This window comes from Canis lupus, chromosome 15, assembly GCF_048164855.1.
Source record: "Canis lupus baileyi chromosome 15, mCanLup2.hap1, whole genome shotgun sequence".
Lineage (NCBI taxonomy): Eukaryota > Metazoa > Chordata > Mammalia > Carnivora > Canidae > Canis > Canis lupus.
This window is the reverse complement of record NC_132852.1, coordinates 7,077,366-7,099,002: the sequence shown is the minus strand read 5'-3', so window position 1 is coordinate 7,099,002 and position 21,637 is coordinate 7,077,366.

Sequence of the window (21,637 nt, the reverse complement as noted above, 5' to 3'; positions counted from 1 at the left end):
AAAAATAGGTAAAGGAGTACCAAGTGTTGCTCACATAGACTCCCATATATTCTCTCCTGCTATAATTATGTGACAGCAGTCCTGTGCCTACAAAGGTGGTGACTCACTGTCTTGCCTTCTGGTTCTGGACCCAGTACCCCGGAAGCAGCTATGGTTTACAGTTGAATGGGGTCTCATGCGACGTTCCCTGGAGGACAGCGAGTCTCTTCTGAAACTGATTCATCTCACTATGCAGAGGCCAGGATTGTGGAGATGATTAAGTATAAACTCCCCTAGCATGTGATGAGACTGACGGTAAACAGAGCCGCTCTTGGCTTCCCTTTGCTTCCTAAGTCCACCTATTTTTCCTATGGAGGACGGAACACCACCCGAAATCTAGTATTTCAAGTACCTATCAAATCTTTTGTACAATGTGCAACCTCATAAAGTATCTCCTTCAAGGCCATGCTTTAGTTGTTCTTTTAGCAGGCATTCCAAAACTCTGTTAGGCTTGTAACCTCAGGGCCATGGCCCCATACCCACATATCCCTTGTTGTTTTAAGATATTTCTCTAGGTCTGATAAAATGTTACATGGAGACTCTGTTGAGTATATCAAACTCTTGGTCAACTTTCAGATAGTGGTGGTGGCTACAGCCTCATGGCAGGAAAAACAAAAACCTCTACCCAGAGTGTGTATTTACCCCTATGGAAATGAATTTCTGGCCCTTCTACAGTGGAAGGAATCAAGGTAGTCAACTTGCCACCCACAGTGTGATTGAATGTCTCACAGACGGATTCAGCCAAACACGGGGCTTGGGGCTCAGCCCTGGTCTCTGTTTCTGGTAGGCTGGACATTCAGCCTTATATCCAGTCTGAAAAGCACACCCTGTAGGAGACATGTTCAGTCTCTATCTTTGCTACCACGGCCCTTTCGTTCGTGTGCTTATGACGTCTGTACAGCGTTGGGGTTGCTGAAATGGAGGCCAACTGACAGCGGGCTGAGTCATTTTACCTAATTGTTGCTTAGGACCATTTCTATAATGGATGCTCTTTCCTGGACATTAACATGTGATGTAAAGATTGTCATCCTTGCCCATTCCATTCCATTTAAAATCTGCCTTTACACCCAAATCACTTTGTCCCAGATCGTCCAATGTTACTCCTTCTAGAAGACCTCTGACCAGAAAGCCTGTTTGTTTGCAAATCTCCAGGAGTCCATGAATATCCTAATCCTATGAGGCTTTTCTATTTATACAAATTGGATAACCATGTGCCTGGCATGAAGCTCTGATAGGAGGATTTTCCCTCATCATCCTTGCTTGGCTGTGGTGCAAACACATCCATTTTCTACTTATAGCTACACGCTAAGATGACAAGGGATATAAGAGAGCCCCCCTCCCTCCGATGGTCTCAGGTATAAGCTGTGGAAGAGGCACTGGCCAAAATCTGGTGGCTAACATGAGGGTTTAAAAGATAGTCATGCAGTTTTCAAGGGTCTTCTGATTATGCTTATGCTTGATCCTGAATGTAAATCTTTCCTTTTATGTGATATGGCCCAGTTCTTTTTTTAAAGATTTTATCCATTTATTCATGAGAGATGCAGAGAGAGGCAGAGACACAGGCAGAGGGAGAAGCAGACTCCCTGCAGGGAACCCGATGTGGGACTCGATCCCAGGACCCCAGGATCGTGACCTGACCCAAAGGCAGATGCTCAACCGCTGAGCCACCCAGGTGCCCCTACTGGCCAGCCTACCTTACTTCATAGAAAGGTAGGTTTGACAGATTCGTGTCAAAGATATGTCAGACCTTAAGTGGTGAAAACATTTGATTCTGTAACTACTGACAGTAAGAGAAAAAACCCTGAGCTCTATTCTGATTTGTGCTAAGATTACCAGGCAGGATAAAGAGAGGATGAAGGATAGAGGGGGACGAGAGATTCAAAGGAAAACTTTCAAAGGGTTGGTCAGTATACATGGGATTAGGCCAGGGGTGTGTCTATTTCATGGCCACCCTGGAAGTTAGGATTCTATCTTCCCACAGAGACTGGCATACAGAGGCCCTCTCCTCCCTGATTACATTTTAGGTCCTAGAGAAAGATACTGCTGCATCGTAAGACATACATATACATCTCAGCGAGCAGAGAAGGAGTTCACAATTGTAAGCCTTTTTTAGTAAAAGCTCTAAGAAAATAAGGTCTGGGGTCTGTTGTCAGGTGTTGGCTAGAACAAACACTAAATTCTTTTGACATCCTTAATTTCTTATCCAGACAGGAATTCAGAAGGGAGCAGAGTTTTCCCAGAGATGCATCCTCAGGGGGCAAAGAGTCTTGCTATGGTTTGGTCGGTCTCTCAGCACATAGGTTTGAATGGAATGTCTGTACGAAGATAGTTTGCAGTTCTCACTCGTGACAAGTACTTCTGGGGACCCGATGAACTGGTGCCCTGTGGTCAGACACTGCCTCTACAGTGGCCTGGCACAGTACCAGGTGCTATTTGCAAAAGCTATGTGACCTGCCCTTGCAGAGGTCATCATCTTGCTCCAGACCACTAGGAACCTGTGTTCTCTCTTGAGGCTTGTTTTACATTCCATACTACTCCTTGCCCCACCACTGATTCCTCTAAGCCCAAAGTGTTTTCTGAGTAAAATGGCGCAAGTGCTATTGCACATCAGCAATATGTGCAGGCTGTGCACATATTGTGTTTGCACATCAGCCTAGATCTGCAGGATCTTATGCTCCACAGCAAAAGTCAGTAGGCTTTTGTTTCTGGTACTTGGGTCAGAAGAGTATTTCTAGGCATGGGATATACAGCTTCCAGCATCTGCTGAAGTGTAGGAGGCATTATACTTCCTTCTTCACGTTCAGAAATGCAAGATGTAGTAAGATTCTTTTTCCTTTGCTCTAGATGGCATGTTCACTCTCCTAACCACTGCACTTCTGAAATGTCCTAAGATATCTCTTCCACCCTCTGGAGTGCGTGTTCTTAGCAATGCATCTAATGTGATAGATTCTTCTTGATCATCTGGTCCAATGTGCATGATGTCTTTGCTATGGTGCATTAATATGATGCCGTGTAGGATGTCCAGATGGTCCATATCTCTTTGGACTATATTATGACAGAGAATGGGAGAATTCATATAGCCCCAGCCAAGAACTATAAATGTGCACATTTATTCATGCTTGGTGAATGTGAACTGTTTCAGATTTTCCTTCCTGGTCAGAATATAAAAGAACACATTCACCAAAGCTATCATCATTCACCAGGTACCTGAGTTTGAGGTAATCAGCTCGAGCAGAGATGCCACATCTGACGCAGCAGCTGCAGTGGTCTACTATCATCTTCGAAGATCTATGTAGTTCCTCCAGGTGCCATGCAGTGAATTAAATACAGATATGATGGGAACCATCATCCTTACAACCTTTAGGAACATCAATTACAATATTAGTCTGTTCCTCTTCCCAGAATGGCATATTTTTCTTGACTTAATACCTTGTCTGGAGGAGGAGTATAGATTCAGAGGCTTCCACTTGGCCATCCTCACTATGATATACCTTACCCTGGAGGCCAAGAATCCCCCCTTCGGAGTTTGCACCAACTACCAAATATGTCTATTACAATTATACATCTAAGGACCAGAGAGATGGTAGAGGGAGGAATCAGAGAAACAGAAGAGACAGTTCAGGAAGAGATCCTTGAAGGGAAATAAAAGAATATTTAGAATGGGAAAAAATGGTATAAAAGGCAGTATGTCCTTTGTAACAGGAGATCCACGTGTACAGCAATCATACTTTTGTAAATCCAGGGAACTCCCAAATGATGATTCATTTCCTCCAAGAAGAGGTGGCAGGATTGTCATCAAAGAGTGAAAATCCATGGTTTTGAGAAGGGTGAAGAATATTTTGGAACAGACACTGTGGAGGCTAGGGAAATAAAAGTAACAGAAACAACATCAAGGGCTCAGTTGAAGCTGGCAAACATAAATTCACAGTGGCACCAATTTCTGAGCTGTGTAATGATTTCCAACAGTGCTCACATCTGGGGGTAAGGTTTGAGAATTCTGGTGAGGATGAGAGTCCACTGAAATGGGGAAACTGAGGACCCTACCAATAGAGTAATTAATTTACCTAATGGTAAGTATTTGTAATAATTATTTAAATTTGAAATGGTTAGATTTGCTTTATAGATTTTTAAGAAAAGTCTCAGATCATCTAAGGTATGAAAATCTTCATTATTCTAGAAGTAACTTTGGTTTATCCAAACTCGAGGTAAAATAGGTAAAGAGGTAGTACTGAAGGGAGGCAGGTGTCCTGTCTTTATTCACATGTACTGCTGACAACTTGATCACGGTTTCTCCCTGAATGCAGCAATATAAATACCGAAGGAAAAATCAATGGACACTTACTGAGTGTATCCAATATGTGGCATTATAGATTACTTTTAATTTATCTCATATATTGGGCAAAGTCAAACTTTTCTGTTCATCTCTTATGAGGAAAATCTAGTCTGCTGATTATAGGGTATAGAATGAACAAAAACTATCTGGCTCACTCCACATTGCAGTCGGTACAGAGTTAAATCAGTGGATGACTTTTTATTTTTCTTTTTGGCTACTTTCAGATTTACTGAGAGAGATGAAACAGTCAATTCAAACACTTCTTAATTAGTTCTTAGAACCTGAAAAATTTGCCTTTTCAAAATATACTTAACATTTTAGGATAGAATTGTGCTTAAGTGAAGATGAAATCAAATTTATGGTTAAGAAGTCAATAGAGTAAGTAGCTGACATCACTAAATACAGACAACTCTGGTGACTATTTTATTCATTTATAAATTTCAATCACTAGACATAAGTTTGAGACTTATATGCCCTTTGAGTATATAACTGAAATTAAAATGAAAACACTGTTGCAATTATTTTTATTAATTTCAAACAATCCTGTGCAATAAAAATTAAATTTGAAATGACAGCAAGGCACGAGATATAAATCTGTTGGTGATGTGCTTAGCAATGATTTGCAAAAAACCATTAGGAATCATATAATTATTGGAAGAGATGAATTATTATGAATATTTTAAATACTCATGAAAATGTAGACCCAATTTGTTCATTTTTAAGTTTTGAATTACATTATATTTTGCTTGCTTGCTTTTAACTTTCTTTTTTACCATTAAAAAAAACAGCCTTGTTACTTATAGTTCCATTGCCTCTAATAAAAGGAATACTCTGATCATCAACCAAAAACGATATAATACAAATCCCTTATTCTGCAAAGTAATCATTACCTGGTTGAAAATTACCCCTTTAGTGCCAGTTGTTTATTCTGGACATGTGAATAGTATAATAATTCTATACAGGAAAAAATAGCTTTACTTTATATCAATTACACTGTTGAATAAGGGAAAAAAGACTGGTGTTCTGAAGTAGTCTCCCAACAGCTACCACCGGTGCTTTGGATACTACAAGCATATACTCTAACTCTTTTTCCCTGTCTGGATTATCAATTCTGTGAAAGCAGGATGGGTACCTGGTTATGCCTCCTAATGCATCAAATGTCTCTAGTAATACACATGACATACAGTTGGTGCCTAATAAATACTTTTTGAATGAGATGACAAATGGACAGAGGTTGCACTACTGGAAGTAATAAAAAGAGAGCATATTCGAAGCAAGACTTGCAGCAGGAAGGTTTGCTTAGAAGTAGGATGCTTGGAATGTGTATTGAGATGATGAAGAGACTGTCTGGACAAGAAGCTAATGGATTCTATTCAAGGAAGAATGGACAATTAACTTCATTCATTCATATAGCCTTGGAAGACTTTGAGGTTCAGAGAAATTAAACATTTTGCCCAAGGTCAAGCAATGACTAAGTGGCAAAATAAGGATTGTCAGAGCTGTCAGATGAAATATTCTGAGTTCTTAACTAAATGGGCCAGTAGAGAGATCAATGAGATGCTAATCAGGAAATCTGGTGGCTCTGCCTAATTCTGTCACTAATTATCTATGGCCCCGGGCAAGTGAGTCATTACCTCTTGCCTCCATTTCTTCATCTCTCACATGGAGTTAAAAGAGGACCATCCTACATCCTTCCTAGGATTGAATGAAACCCAGGAGTCACAAAAAAGTTAGAAGGACTATATTACACATGTTGATATCACTGTTATTACTGTTAGTCTCAGTGGTGAAATCATTCTCCAAATACAGATAACTGGGATCTTCAGTACCTTGAGGGCATCCTGACTCCTGATGACCTACTTAATTCCAATGGAAGAACAAGTAAACACAGATCTATTCTAGTATTTAAATTTAAAATGGTCAAAAGTCAACTTGCCAGATGTGCAGTCTACCTGGCATTCCTTGCCAGCCAGTGGCCTTTCTCTATAATTGACCACTGAGGTGCAGGTTTCAAGCATGCATCACCAGTCCTACCTTCCTCCATCCTTACTTTGAGGCAAATTGGCATTCCTCCTTTTAAGCTGCACTATTTTAATCCATCTAGAAACTCAAATGCAGTTAAAGTTTCAACTGGAAGGGTCAGAATAGAACATATTTTCTACCCAAAGGATTCTTTGTTTTGTATGTGGGTTTATCCACCCATTCCCCAGGAAAAGACTAGCATTCTAAGCAATGTAAAGAACCACATTCACATTTACCTAAGTCAATAACTCCCTACTAATTACTCAAAGTAGCTAGTTATTAGTTAACTAGAACATACAGAAGGAGATTCTGAAGTAACTTTCTGTTTTGCCTACTCAGAGAAGCTGCTGACAAATTTAAATAATAGTATTGCTCATGAATAAGACAATATAATGCATGTAGGCACTACAATAATAGAAATATTTTATTCGTGACTTGAACTGTCTTTCTTGCCCCATATCCATTCCTCTTTTTTTTTTTTTTCTTTTTTTCTGGTTAAAAAAGCCCAACTTTCCTATGAAGAAAAACATTTGTTTTTCATTTAGGGTTCTATGCAGGAAAATGAAACCACTAGAGATATATAACCAGAAATGAATTTTATAAAGGAAAACAAGTGCTTGTAAAATCACTGGAAGGGTGAGAGGATCTGGAGTCAGCAGGACCCTACTAATACAAATGAGTCCAAACATAGACACCATAGTTGTGATCCAGGGATCAGAATGTCGCATCAACCACAATACCTGTCAAACAAAGCTGGCAACTCAACAATGAGTGCCCAATAAAACCATCACAGTTGCTTTGTTGTCCTTTGAGGTTCAGGACTTCTTTCTCTTTTCTTTCAGAAAACCAAACAATACAACAACAACAAGCCAAACCAAAAAACAGAGAAGAACAATGCCTTCCACCTCACGTTCATCCTACAAATCTCATTCTAGTACATACAATGGGAGACTTTTATTTGCATTTCAAAAATCTAGCTATAAGGGTGTCTAGTGACACAGTCTTTCAGCTCTCCTGTCACTTCTGCACACAAAAGTTCAACAAGAATATGAAATTAATATGACCTTCCCATCAAACTTATCTATCATATTCTTTGGGAACTCTCCTTTTGGCAATTCAACCTCTACACACACATAATTCATCTACACTTTCAAATAACAAAATAAAATAAGAACAACAGAATATGCTCCTACCTTACACAACTTAGTGCCAGCATGATGAGCCTCTAATACCTCTGTCATCATATCAAACTTCGGGTAGCATTTCTTCTCTTCCAGTCCCAATCACAGGTCAATTTTTCTGTAATCCAAAGAATAAATTATAAAGACAATCATCACCAGTATACCTCCTATAAAGATGAAAAGTAAGAAAAATAAATACACATAACACAGAGCTAGAACGAAAATAGGGGTAGCTACCTCTCTTAACAAGGCATTACATCATGGTTAATGCAGATTTTTCTCCACTACCTATTTTATGTTTCCCTTTGCTCTTGGTCAATACTTGAATTGATTGGTAATCTAAAACCAATGGGGTGATCCAAACCTTCATTCCTAGGGACTCCACAAACCGTTGTTAAATTTTCCTACACAGGATTTCATGTTGGTCTATTTATTTCATCTTCCTCTGTCCATTTCATAGAAGTAACTCTCTTTCTTTTGTTAATAAAGGTCAGTGACTACTAAGTAGCTAAAGTTTTGAGTGTTATTTCCAGGGAATGAGAAGTAAAATAATAGCCAAGTGGGATTTTAAACTTCCAGTTTAATTGAAACATTATTAGATCCCCTAATGGAATAATTTATTCTTTGGATATTAAGAACTCCAAACTAGTGAAATCCAAATTTATAGAGGAGGGAAGACAATAATTTTGTATGGGTATAATTAGCTATATTAGAGACATGTGTTCTTCACACATCTCAACCTTGGTTACCAGTAAAATGGAGCCATGGGAGACACAGACATGTATATTGCTTCAGAGCATATTCTGCATCCTGTGGAACAGGACCCAACACCGCGATATCTTCTAATAGGTGCCATAATCGCATCTTCAATAGTTTTTTCCCCATTATTCCATAAGACCAATTATTTCAGGATGATGGGTTGCAATGAAACAGCAGTTAGCCACTGCAACAAGTCACTTAATATAGCATGACACCCTTGCTCATAAACAGTATCATGTGGGATATTATAGAAGTGCATATGGAATTTTATCAGTCCTAAGGTTACATTTCTGGCAAAAGTACATAGACACACACACACACACACACACACACACACACACAGTACGTAGACAGGAGAGGCAAATGTAAACACGGAATAAGGGACTATTTCCGTAAGAACAAATCACTGTCCCCTATATAATTAAAGAGATTTAATGTAATTAAACTGGCATGAGATCTTTGATGAATATACGTTTAAAAAAATGGTATTGTATTGCCCAATCAGCTTCAGCTCTGTTGCTGGCAATGTGGGTATAGCATTAAAAGAAGTTAGATGTTCATAGCAGCAATGTCCACAATAGCCAAACTGTGGAAGGAGCCTCGGTGTCCATCGAAAGATGAATGGATAAAGAAGATGTGGTTTATGTATACAATGGAATATTCCTCAGCCATTAGAAATGACAAATACCCACCATTTGCTTCAATGTGGATGGAACTGGAGGGTATTATGCTGAGTGAAGTAAGTCAATCGGAGAAGGACAAACATTATATGGTCTCATTCATTTGTGGAATATAAAAAATAGTGAAAGGGAATAAAGGTGAAAGAAGAAAAAAATGAGTGGGAAATATCAGAAAGGGAGACAGAACATGAAAAACTCCTAACTCTGGGAAACGAACTAGGGGTGGTGGAAGGGGAGGTGGGTGGGGGTTGGGTGTGACTGGGTGATGGGCACTGAGGTAGGCACTTGACAGGATGAGCACTGGGTGTTATTCTATATGTTGGCAAATTGAACACCAATAAAAAATAAATTTATAAAAAAAGAGTTAGATACACCTTGTATTGGAAAGTCCATTTTTTTGCATAATATCTAATCTTCAACCGTGTTACAGCAGCCATGTAGTTCAGGAATCTATTGACAAGTGCTGGTGTGACTGGAAGAAAAGGTCTAGCACTCACAAAATGGGTCTTTTTTTTATCCACTTGATTATTGAGTTCCTTATATTGCTGTTTGATTAGAATTCATATGTAACAAATAATTCTCAGAGTCTGGTCCATTTGGAAAATCAACTTACACATAGTTTGCCCATGCCATCTGTTACCATATTTCTAAATCTTATCCTTCCAAATTTCTGACTGTTAACCAAATGGTCACTATCAAAGAACCAACGTAGCTCCATATGTCTGAAGAGTCTTGTTTTCAGGTCAAGTGAAGCAGGATAGTCTGTCCATTGGGAAGATTTGCCTTCAAGACAGAATCTATCCCATGTGGAGTTGTAATGTTAGCCCTTGGATTTCCTGTGGTACCTATATATTGTCTGCAACCACTTGTAAATCAGGTTTGCATGGTAGCTTCTTTACTGTATTTTACATGAAAACTCCCTGTGAGATTACCTGGAGTGGTTTTCAGGGATTTAAAGAAACAAGTGTGGCAGGAGCAGGTGCACTGGAGTGTGAGCCATGTACCTGTGTAACTCAGTTATTCCTCCAGGGTTATCACAAACTGAATCTCATTGACACCACTTTGACTTCATATGCAGCGCTTCAGTGCACTACAGTTTTATGGCTTTATGTATCAATTGTTACCTAGTCCATGATGGGCAAAATCACTTGCTGCCCCAGTTTCTACTATTCATTTTCTTCCAGGGTCGGGTAGGAAGGAAACAACTGTTTCTCATAAAGAAAATAGTTATTTGTCAAAAAATGGCAAGACTTTGCTCTAAATTACTGGGGATCATGTTCAGATTAGCTTACAAATCTTAACACATTTTGCAGCGAAAATTCTATTGCTCTTGTATCTGTCAGGAAATAAGTAGCATGGGTGCAAACTGAAAATGCTGATGAAACTTCTCTTGCTTTGAGTTTAACTAAAATTTTGGAAAGAGATTTTTTACTTGGTAATAGGACTGAAGAGAACAATTATATGCAGGATATTTTTTTCCTCTAAAATCGAGTTTTCACTACTGGAATTAGGCTTTGTAATTGTCTTACTGAAGCATGTTGGGATCTCACTTCTTTCTTAGTGATAGAATGTGGAAGATGTTATCATTTTGATTTTCAATTTTTTTGCAAAATCATACAACCACTTGGTTCCCTAAAATTTCACCAATATTGTACAACCCTGTAATTTTATAAGATGTATCTCCTACGTACATCCAAGATCCATTTTGTTTTCTTGCCTATAACACCTAACTCCTGGTTGTAAAATCCATCAGCATGGTGAGATCTATGAAGTATCCCAATAGGAGGTCATGGTCTCAGAAGATGAAATTGTTTCAAGATCTAGAGTGCTGAGATGGTCCAAAAATATGACACTGAAAAGACATTGAACATGCCCTGTTCTCTCTGCCAAGAAAGGCTGTTTTTATCATTCTCTCTCTCTCTCTGATACAGGCAAAAATAAAAGTTTCTTCCTCCTCCAAAATAAATCAACTGCAAGAACCTATGCTAATTTGCTCCAGCATATGGAAATCCAATTGCATTTAGAGTTCCAGATTTTAAAGTATTTTATCAGGTTTGTCATGATGTACCATCATCTATTATGTCCTGAATTATTTGTGCACAGGCCAATCATGTCTGAAAATGAGAAAAAGGTAGAAAAGACCACCCTGCATCATTTTTTTAATTTAAAATTTTTTTCTAAAATTCTTTTAAAAATACAGTGTTGATTTTGGTTTACTGTTTTGGTGAAAGTTCATTCACAGACATTTACACTTGATGCATTATACTATAATATACTTCATTCCAAAGGTCAGAGAGCAAATTTGCAATTCTTCTAGTTACCAGGAAGTTTTAATGTAGCTATACATTCAAGAATTAGAAAATTTCCCACAGAGTGTACTCTTACTACAACCTCTGGTTTACAGAATTAGTTGAAAACACAATTTATCACCTATCATTTCACATTCTCACCATTGAACCACTGTCATGTTTTGGGTCATAGTTAATATTAGCCCATACACAATGTCATGTAATCCCTGAAAATCTTTGCTTGTTTGTCCCCAGAAAATCATTTCCTTGCCATATTAGCATAGATCCATTTATTGAAAGTCAAGAGGAAAATTCATAGTAATTTTGCTTATGGCAGCATCTAAGCATCCCATTTGTTTGCAGACTCTTCCTTTTTTGCAGTGTCCTGATTCTGTAAATTTTCAAAGTTGAGAATTCAGTAAAGAAGTGACTCTCTATCTCTCCATTATGGTGACTGAAGTCAGATTTCTCTTTTCAGACCTGGAAGTTTTTAAAATTTTTTTCCTTATTTCTATCTTACAAATAGGCCTTTGAGGGTACACATCAAGCTATCACTGCCCAAGGCTTCTCTGAATCAAAACACAGTAGTTATAGTTCTGGCCCAAATTGTCTTAGGTAGTTGAGAACCAACATTTGATTGTTACCACTTTGAGATTTCACATAAATAAAAATCAATGTAAAATTATTGTATACATAATATAAAATAGATATAAATAAAATTTCATATATTTATCTTCTTCATTTTTCTACAAGATGTTTTTAACATAATGATATTAACATGATATTTGATGTTTATAGCATATGAATAAGTGAAAAATAAAGAAAATAAATATAAATAAAATTGCATATATCTCTTCTTCATTTTTCTAAAACATCTAAAAGATGTTTTTTAACATAATTGTATTAACATAATGGTGCTTGATATTCATGGTGTATGAATAAATGAAATGAATGACAATTATGTCAAAAGGGAGTAGAGTAGAAATTGGGGTTACTCTGTTATAAGGCACTTGGATTTCACGTTGTATTAAAATCACAAAAGTGATTGCAATTTATAAGATAACTATTTAAAAATTTTGAATTATTATACTTAATGTGTTGAGATGAGTAAAATGGAATCATATAAAATGTTCAATTAAATGAAGTCAGCAAAATGGGAACAAAGCCAACAAAGAAATTCAATAAATAGGAAACCATTAAAAATGTTGTATATGGGGCAGCCCCGGTGGCTCAGCGATTTAGTGCTTCCTTTGGCCCGGGGTGTGATCCTGGAGACCAGGGATCGAGTCCCATGTTGGGCTCCCCGCCTGGAGCCTGCTTCTCCCTCTGCCTGTGTCTCTGCCTCTCTCTCTCTGTCTCATGAATAAATGAATAAATTTTTTTAAAAAATGTTGTATATGTTCATCCCACATTATAAATAATCTTTCTAAATGTCAGTGGCCTCACTATACCAAGTAAAATACTGAGATCATCAGTGTGAATAAAAATCACAAGGCCTGAATAGATGTTGTCTACAATGAAACAACTTTAAATATTCACTACTGGAAAACACTAAAGGGATGAAGAATGTATATTATGTCAATATCAATAAAACTGCTATAGCTATATTAATTTCAGATAATTTTCATGCTAATAATTTCAAGGCTAACATTTCTGATAGTTCTATACAAGTATAATGGAACTGAATAACTAAAGGGATGGTGTATAACAGAAATGCATTCTTTCACTGTTGGAAGAGTAAGAGCTCACTGATAAGCAAGTGGAAGAGGCTAGAATTAGACCCAAGTGTTAAAGTATTAGAATTAGGGGTATCAATATTAACAAGTGTTTAGCTTAGTACAGATTAAAATGGTCACATATAGAAATATTCATAGATATGCTAAAGTTAGTAGACACAATTATTTTCTTTTATCTCTCAGCTGAGACTGAGAAACACCAAGACCGATTGCAGCAGCAAGGAGCACATCTAGTAATCAAATATTGGTTTCAAAAACCATTCTCCAATAGAAGAAAACAGTGCTTCTTAGAGAAATGACTGATTCTAGGATTCAGCAGAAAACACATAAACAAGCTGGGAGCGATTGTGGTTCCAGAAAGTAAAGAAGTGATGAAAACAAACAAAAGCCTAAAGCCCCACATTAATGGGGAATGTCAAAGGCCACAGTAGCCAAATGAAAGACCTCCAAAGGTCAAAACTGAAACAATTTGAATAAATAAAATACACAGTTTGCACTTATAACTCAAAGTATAAAATAAGATCCATAAGCCCATAGTGGTATATAAATAATTGAATAACTAATTCATCGAGGAAGAAGAGATATCTCCCATGCAAAAGAATTCCAAATAATTTACATAGATTCTTCAATGCAATGGAGCATAATTTCCCAGTCTTTTACTGTGGGATATACATAGTAGTTTCTTTCCAAAGAGTATAGTATACGGAAGGAGAGTAGAGAGGAACTGTACTATGAAAAAGCCTAATAAATGCTATCTCAGCAAGACCATCAAGGTCAACACCAACAGTAGTAAGCCATGCTGATAATATGTACCCATAATGTAAGCAGATAAAGATGGGACTTGATATATTTCTGTTTTATTTATTTATTCATGAGGAACACAGAGAGTGAGGCAGAGACACAGGCAGAGAGAGAAGCAGGCTCCATGCATGGAGTCTGAGGTGGGACTCATCCCAGGACCCTGGGATCATGACCTGAGCCAAAGGCAGGCCCTCAACTGCTGAGCCACCCAGGTGCCCCAGGACTTGGTGCCTTCAATCTTATTCCAAAAACATATTACCACAGTGTAATTAATCATTAAAAACATCATACAAATTTCAATTGAGGGCCATTTTACTGAATATCTAACTCTCCTCAAAACCTGTTAAAAGTAATCAAAAACAAGGAAAGTCTGAAAAAATTTCATAGGCTAGACAAGGCTAAGGAGATATGAAGCCTAAATGTAATGTAGTGTCCTGGATAGAATCCTAGAATAGCAACAACAGAAAGATAAAAAAATAATAATAAAAATAAAAATTGAAAAAGGCAGGGTATCTGAGAGAAGAACGGACTTGAGTTTAAATTGATAATATATCAGTATTAAATATTGCAACAAAAGTTCTGTACTTTTTAAAGATGGTATCAATGGGAGAACTGGATGGGGAGTGTATGGTGCTCTATATTCTCTTCCCAATGTTTCTGTAAGCTTCAAATTATTTACAAAAATAAGATTCATTTTAAATACAAATTATAAAAATGTCAGAAAGTTTGGACACTCAAATCAGGTAGTTGAGTCCTCAGACTAGCTCTAGTAAAATCTCATGGATCAGAATGATTTGGCAGCACTACCATCCTCACTGCATCTTGACAGCTAATAATACTGTCTTGACAGTAGACACTGAAACATTAAATTCTGCAACCCAAACTGTTGCTCCTGCTATTTATGTGTTCCTGCTCTTGAGTCTCAGGGCAAAAAAAAAAAAAAAAAAAAAAAGGGTAACAAGGAGATCATCTCTGCCTGACTTCCTCCTTTCTAAACTGATAAAATAACATTTGCTTCCAAACACTTGGAAAGACAGCTTATGAAACATAGGATGTAGCCTTATGGTCTCTGCAGAAAGAGAACACATTTAGAAGTAAGTAGATGTGGATACTGAGTACCAATCATCCAAATCCAACACACCTTCCATATTCATAGTCTGTAATGATTTGGGTGGACTTTAGTAGTTTCCTTCCTTCTAGAAGGATGGGTACAAAACCAGTCTCATTAAGAGAGCCTGTTCCTCTAAAGAAAATAAGAAGCACATTACTGTGACAGCCAATCTTAATCTTGGGACTTGAGGAGGAACAACTGAAACCTGGAGACAACTCAAAAAAAAAAAATCACAGCCACAAGGCAGAGACATGACACTGCTAAACTTTTGGTACCGTTTTGCCTAAAGCTATCCTTAGCTTTATCTTTTCATCTAAGTCAACTAGTCCATTCTTTTGTTTAAATATGTTTGAATCACAGTTTTAATAATTCACTACTAAAATGCCATCAATAAAGACATGGTTCCTTAAAGGATTTTGTTGCAAATGAGAGGACCGAAAATGTGGAATTGACTTGCTGAAGCTTGAGTGTGAGGCAGGGTGAACCTCCGGATCTTTGGCTGGGAAGTTTGCGATTCTCACTGAGTAGCAAAACTGCAGCTCAATTTTAGTTTCATCTTAAGATTAGATCAAGTATTCAAATGGGTTGGGTATTTAGATTTTATAGAAATATCTGGCGATATTTAAGAACACTTGTTATTTTTGCAGCCTACAGTAATGCCCTGTAAGAAAGAATGGGCTGAAAAGATAGCCCATCTGAAAGTTGAATGAAAGAAATACCATTTTTATAAAGGGGTGAATTCTGCACCAGACCAACAGCAGAAGAATATTAAAAGTCAATCTTGAGGATTTTAAATAGAGAATTAGGGGAGAAGTAGGACAAAATCCGGATAATGAAACTCTCTGTTGTGTCCATTAAAGAACCACCACTTTGCATGCATCTTGAAAGACTAACAGATTAAATCTGCCTTTGCTTCTCAAGTTAGAGTTTTGAATTGATAGCCACATTCCGAGATGGAACAGAAAGCTATGGAAACTAATCAAATCACTGATATGCTGCTAAATGATAGAACTCCCTCTCCTCTTCTTCCAGGTTGCAATCTTTCTGGCATTGATCACTGTCTTGTAGGATTTTAAAACTGCTGGTAAAAAGAAACCTAAATGTCTTTAAGGGTGTTCTACTGCTGACTTGGACCAGGATGCAGTAATGTGATAAGACTGCATATAGGACATGACTGCTTTCAGTTTTTGGAATAGATGCATGGTATTAGTAACTGGCACTTTAAAAATTGAGTTACCAGATTAAGAATGCATGTTGAACAGCTGGACTGTAAAATGTAGTCAAATCCTCTATTTCTGCATTCTTATCATGGTTCTAAAACCTTCTCTTTGGGGAACACATTTCCCTTTCTCCTATTCATATAATTTGAGTGGAATGGACCCTATGTTCCACCTCTGGGAATCAGCATATATCCCAGGGCTATTTAGTCAAGCCCAAGCCCCAGAGGATTGACCTGTGAATGGGCTCATTGCTCAAGGAGAATTAGAGTTTGAGTTCATATGAAAATCTTACTGTGTAGATTTTAGTAAAATGACAAGATGCAATCGTAGGGGTGCTAGGGCTATTATTTAGATTTCCAGAAAGTAGTCTATTTGAGAATAAAGTTTGTATGAAAAAGGCAATGCTTTTGGTACTTAATAGTAATTTGCTTAATATGAAACAATGGTAAGAGAGATAGCACCACTTGATCCCCTGTATGAACCATCATTGATATTAACACAAACACAAAGTAGTTGTTGCTGGTTTTTGTTTTTTTTTTGTTTTAAGCTACTTTGAGTAGAGTTTCCATTTCTTCAGTTGAGATAGTACAGACTGACACATTTATATATCAATTGGCTATAGCCATTTTTTAAATGCAATGCTACCAGCTTAACATCTTAATTTTTATTAAACAATCTGACTTTTATAGAACTTGTGGACATATGTGGACATTTGTGTGCAGATACTAGCATACTTGCACCTGGTATCTCTAGTAGTTGTATCATAGGAGAGGCAGGATTTCTTCCATCTATATATTCATCAGAGTAGTATTAAGCTAGTGGTACTAGTTCTGCTTGAGGAGTCATTCTACAGACAATTTATTCTCATGTGATTATAAGACAATACATAATATAGAAATATTTAAGAGATTTGGGAATCTTGTATAACTGCAGTAGTTAATTATTTCCTATCGATTAAACATCATTTTCAGGAAAACTCAATATACAACCAGTGGTGGAACCAAAGTAAAATACCTCTTTATGCTTGCATAACAAAAATTTGACCTTATTATTAAAACTTCAGTAGATGGCGTGAAACAATAACCTGAAGTGCTTGCATTTAATGATAATGAAAGTGACTGAAATGTGGGAAAACAGAGTCCAATTTCAGTTTGGACTGGAATTAATAATTTCTAAAAGCAATCAGAATATAAAAAGAATTTGCAAATAAATACAATGTCATACTTCAAATGTGAACTAATTCTTTAGCTCACATTTATTTTTTTTTAAATGGGTCTTTCAGGGACACCTGGGTGGCTCAGCGGTTTAGTGCCTGCCTTCCACCCAGGTCGTAATCCTGGAGTCCCGGGATCAAGTCCCACATCGGGCTCCCTGCATGGAACCTGCTTCTCCCTCTGCCTATGTCTCTGCCTCTTTCTCTCTGCGTCTCTCATGAATAAATAAATAAAATATTTAAAATTTTTTTTAAAAAATAAAAGAATGAGTCTTTCATATTTTCTTTGTATTTCTCTTCAATAGTTGCTTGACCCAACATCTGTCTGCTCTATACAATGAAAATACAAAGTAAATGAGAATAGAAAAAAATAACTAAAGCATTAAATTGTACAAATTACAAATCTGTTCCAAAATATACTTGCATTAAATAAAATACACATTTCAGTAAGAGATCTACAGTGAATGACTGTGCGTTCTGGGAAGCTTCATGACACCTAGGCAGGGCTGGCATCCGTGGAGGAGCTAAGAGAATATGCATCCAATCACAGTATGCAGCGGGGTTCTTAGGGCCCATCCGTGAGCTACACTGAGCACATCATCATCACTTGTGTGGGGGAGGATTTTGTTTGGGAAAAGGGGAAGAAGCAAGCGCTGGCCTCAATTCTGAGTTCATTACAACTTCCCAGGAATCTCATCAATAGCCTATACAGTACAGTTTCCATGTTAAGGTAAGCAGACAACTCTTTAGAACCCCAAACACATTTTCTTGCTGTATTTATGTGGGACTCTCCATCTACAATGGGCAGTCGTGAAGAGGTTCTTCCTAGGGACAGCATGGTCACAGGATGTGGATGACCCTGTGTGTGTGTGTGGGGGGGGGGGTGAGCTAAACATTTAGAAATAACCCTGTACACAGATACATTAGGAAAAATGTGGAGAGACAAGATTCTTTTCAGGTATTTGATAACTGCTAAAAGAAATCAGGCTACGGGATCAATAACAGTAATAATTATTATTAGCTAATAGTCTAGTTAGGATAAGTGAATCATATTTTACCTTATTTTAATGTAATATAGTTATTAAATACTTAGCAGAGAAAAATAGAAAAAAATATGAGACACTTTACTCAATACAATACTCTGACATTGGGATCCCTGGGTGGTGCAGCGGTTTGGCACCTGCCTTTGGCCCAGGGCGCGATCCTGGAGACCCGGGATCGAGTCCCACATTGGGCTCCCGGTGCCTGGAGCCTGCTTCTCCCCCTCCTATGTCTCTGCCTCTCTCTCTCTCTCTGTGACTATCATAAATAAATAAAAAATTTAAAAAAAAACAATACTCTGACATTGATTTTATTAGACCCTTCACCATCCCACTTAAATTAACCTAAGATATCTGTAGATTCATGGTGAAACCATTCTACAGAGTGATAAAGAGCATTTATTCCAAAAGAGATAACAAACAAGTTTTAAATGTATGAGCAAACATAAATAGTATTCAAGTAATAAGATACTGTGCTTTCTTTCTGTTCAGAGTGCATTCAATTCTTAAAACTGATACGCTTCCTTGGTGGCTTTGCACTCAAAGCCAAATGCGTTATTTTAGGAACAAGCTATAATAATCCTTCATCCTATAACACACAGAGAAAGGGATTTCTGCTGCCTTGGTATAATACCTAAAGTGCTGATTATGACAGCAAGATTCTACAGATGAGGAAACAGATGACCTACGTGAGGTAAACTCTGCAATTAGGAAATCTGCTGAGATCAATTAAGTCCTGGTTATAAATGGAAAGAGATACTCTTGTATCTCTCTCTTTTTCGTACCCAGACTGAACTTTAGAGAGATTACTTTAGGTGGGAACCAATGACCTGTAAAATGTACTTGAAGCTAAAACTGCCTTGACTGGTCATGATAATCTTCTGAGCAATAACCTCTTTGATTTAGCCCCCCACTGAGAATCATCCTGGCTCACCTGCCTCAGATGTGACTAGGAAAGTGATTCAATAAATTTAAAAATTAAACTAATAACTTCATTCAAGAAAGAAAGAAAGAAAACTTATCCAGGGCACATGTGGAAAAAGGGTTGACATAATGGTGTTTTAACTTTGCTGATGTACAAGAAATAGGCTGCCTAACTCTAAACTGATGCTATTAGAAATGACAAATACCCACCATTTGCTTCAACGTGGTTGGAACTGGAGGGTATGATGGTGAGTGAAGTAAGTCAGTCGGAGAAGGACAAACATTATATGTTCTCATTCATTTGGGGAATATAAATAATAGTGAAAGGGAATATAAGGGAAGGGAGAAGAAATGTGTGGGAAATATCAGAAAGGGAGACAGAACGTAAAGACTGCTAACTCTGGGAAACGAACTAGGGGTGATGGAAGGGGAGGAGGGCGGGGGGTGGGAGTGAATGGGTGACAGGCACTGGGGGTTATTCTGTATGTTAGTAAATTGAACACCAATAAAAAATAAATTAAAAAAAAATAAACTGATGTCATGATTTCTCATTGGTACAGACTAACTCTCCTCCTCTTTTCTCGAGAATAAGATGTGCTAACAACAGTCTAACTGCTAACATTTTAAAATAATTGGTTAGTGTATGGTCGGGTTAGAACAGAGCTCCATAACTGCTGAAGAGTGGATGCTGTAACCATAAGTGAATTATTTACATATGGAAGCTCTCTTAAATCCTGGAAGAACCAGAATAATGAGTAGGGAAAGCTTTGCTTTCACAAAACCAGTTGCTATCATTTTATTGTGTATTAAAAGTTAATCGATTTTAGATTAGTTTTTTTTTTTCAGTTGTTTCTTCTCCTTCCCCTTCTCCTTCTTCTTTTTTTTCCTGACAAATAAAGAAGCTCAACCAGGATCTTGAATATCTTTCCTCCAAAAGAAATGTTCTGGGCCTAGTTTGCCACTTTTCTTTCTTTTTCTTTTCTTTTCTTTTCTTTTTTCTTTTTTTTCTTTTCTTTTCTTTTCTTTTCTTTTTTTCTTTTCTTTTCTTTTCTTTCTTTTCTTTTCTTTCTTTTCTTTTCTTTTCTTCTCTTTCTTTTCTTCTCTTTCTCTTTTCTTTTCTTTTCTTTTCTTTTCTTTCTTTTCTTTTCGTTTCTTTTCTTTTCTTCTTTTCTCTTTTCTTTTCTTTTCTTTTCTTTCTTTTCTTTTCTTTTTTTCCCTTCCTTCCTTCCTTCCTTCCTTCCTTCCTTCCTTCCTTCCTTCCTTCCTTCCTTCCTTCCTACCTTCCCTCCTTCCTTTTTTTTGCCACTCCTAAATATAAAGAGGAGCTGAGGGTTAGTGGAGGGGAGGTGGGTGAGGAGACGGTTTGAATAGGTGGTGGTTATTAAGGAAGGCACTGGTGATGAGCACCAGGTGTATGTGATTGTTGAATCACTAAATTCTACAGCTGAAACTAGTATTACACTATATCTTAACTAACCGGAATTTAAATAAAAACTTGAAAAAAAAAAGAAAGAAATGTTCTGGTTCTTATGTTTTTTAGAATCAGAATGTTTCTTCAGATTTTTTTAGGACCATATAAAACACTGTTTATAATATTTACTTTGTAACATTTAAGAAAGCAGAAGGCTATTTTTTCCTACAATTCTAAAGCATATAGGTAATGATTTTTTTTTAAGATTTTTAAAATTTATCTGAGAGAGAGAGATGAGGAAGAGAGACAGAGACAGAGAGAAAGTGGCAGAGAGTACAGGCTAGGTGGGAGTGAGGGGAGAAGCAGACTCCCCGCTGAGCAGGGAGCCTGCTACTGCAGAGGTGGGCGGGGGGTGGTGGTGGTGGTGTCTCTGCCCAGGGAAGATCCCACGAGGATTCCAGGGTCCTGGGATGATGACCTGAGGTAAATGCAGACACATAACTGACTGAGCCATCCAGGCGCCCCTACAAGTAATATATATAAATATAAATATAAATATAAATATAAATATAAATATAAATATAAATATAAATATACTTATATATAGTAACTGACAGAGATTTCCATGATTTCAGAAACAGAGGAGTAGAAAATGTCCTTTTGCTCTAGGACAAAAAAAAAAAGAAAAAAAGAAAGACACTTTCCATGAATTATGCTTTGTCAACTCACTTCATTCTGAGTACATACAGGAAAACACTACTCCATTAAGTACGTCTCAGATGCTCAATGATCTTGAAAGACAGATTTGAAAGAGGCAGAGAAGCAAACCAGAAGGCAAAAGGCCAAATATATGTTTTATATCAACAAAGAAGTATTTAA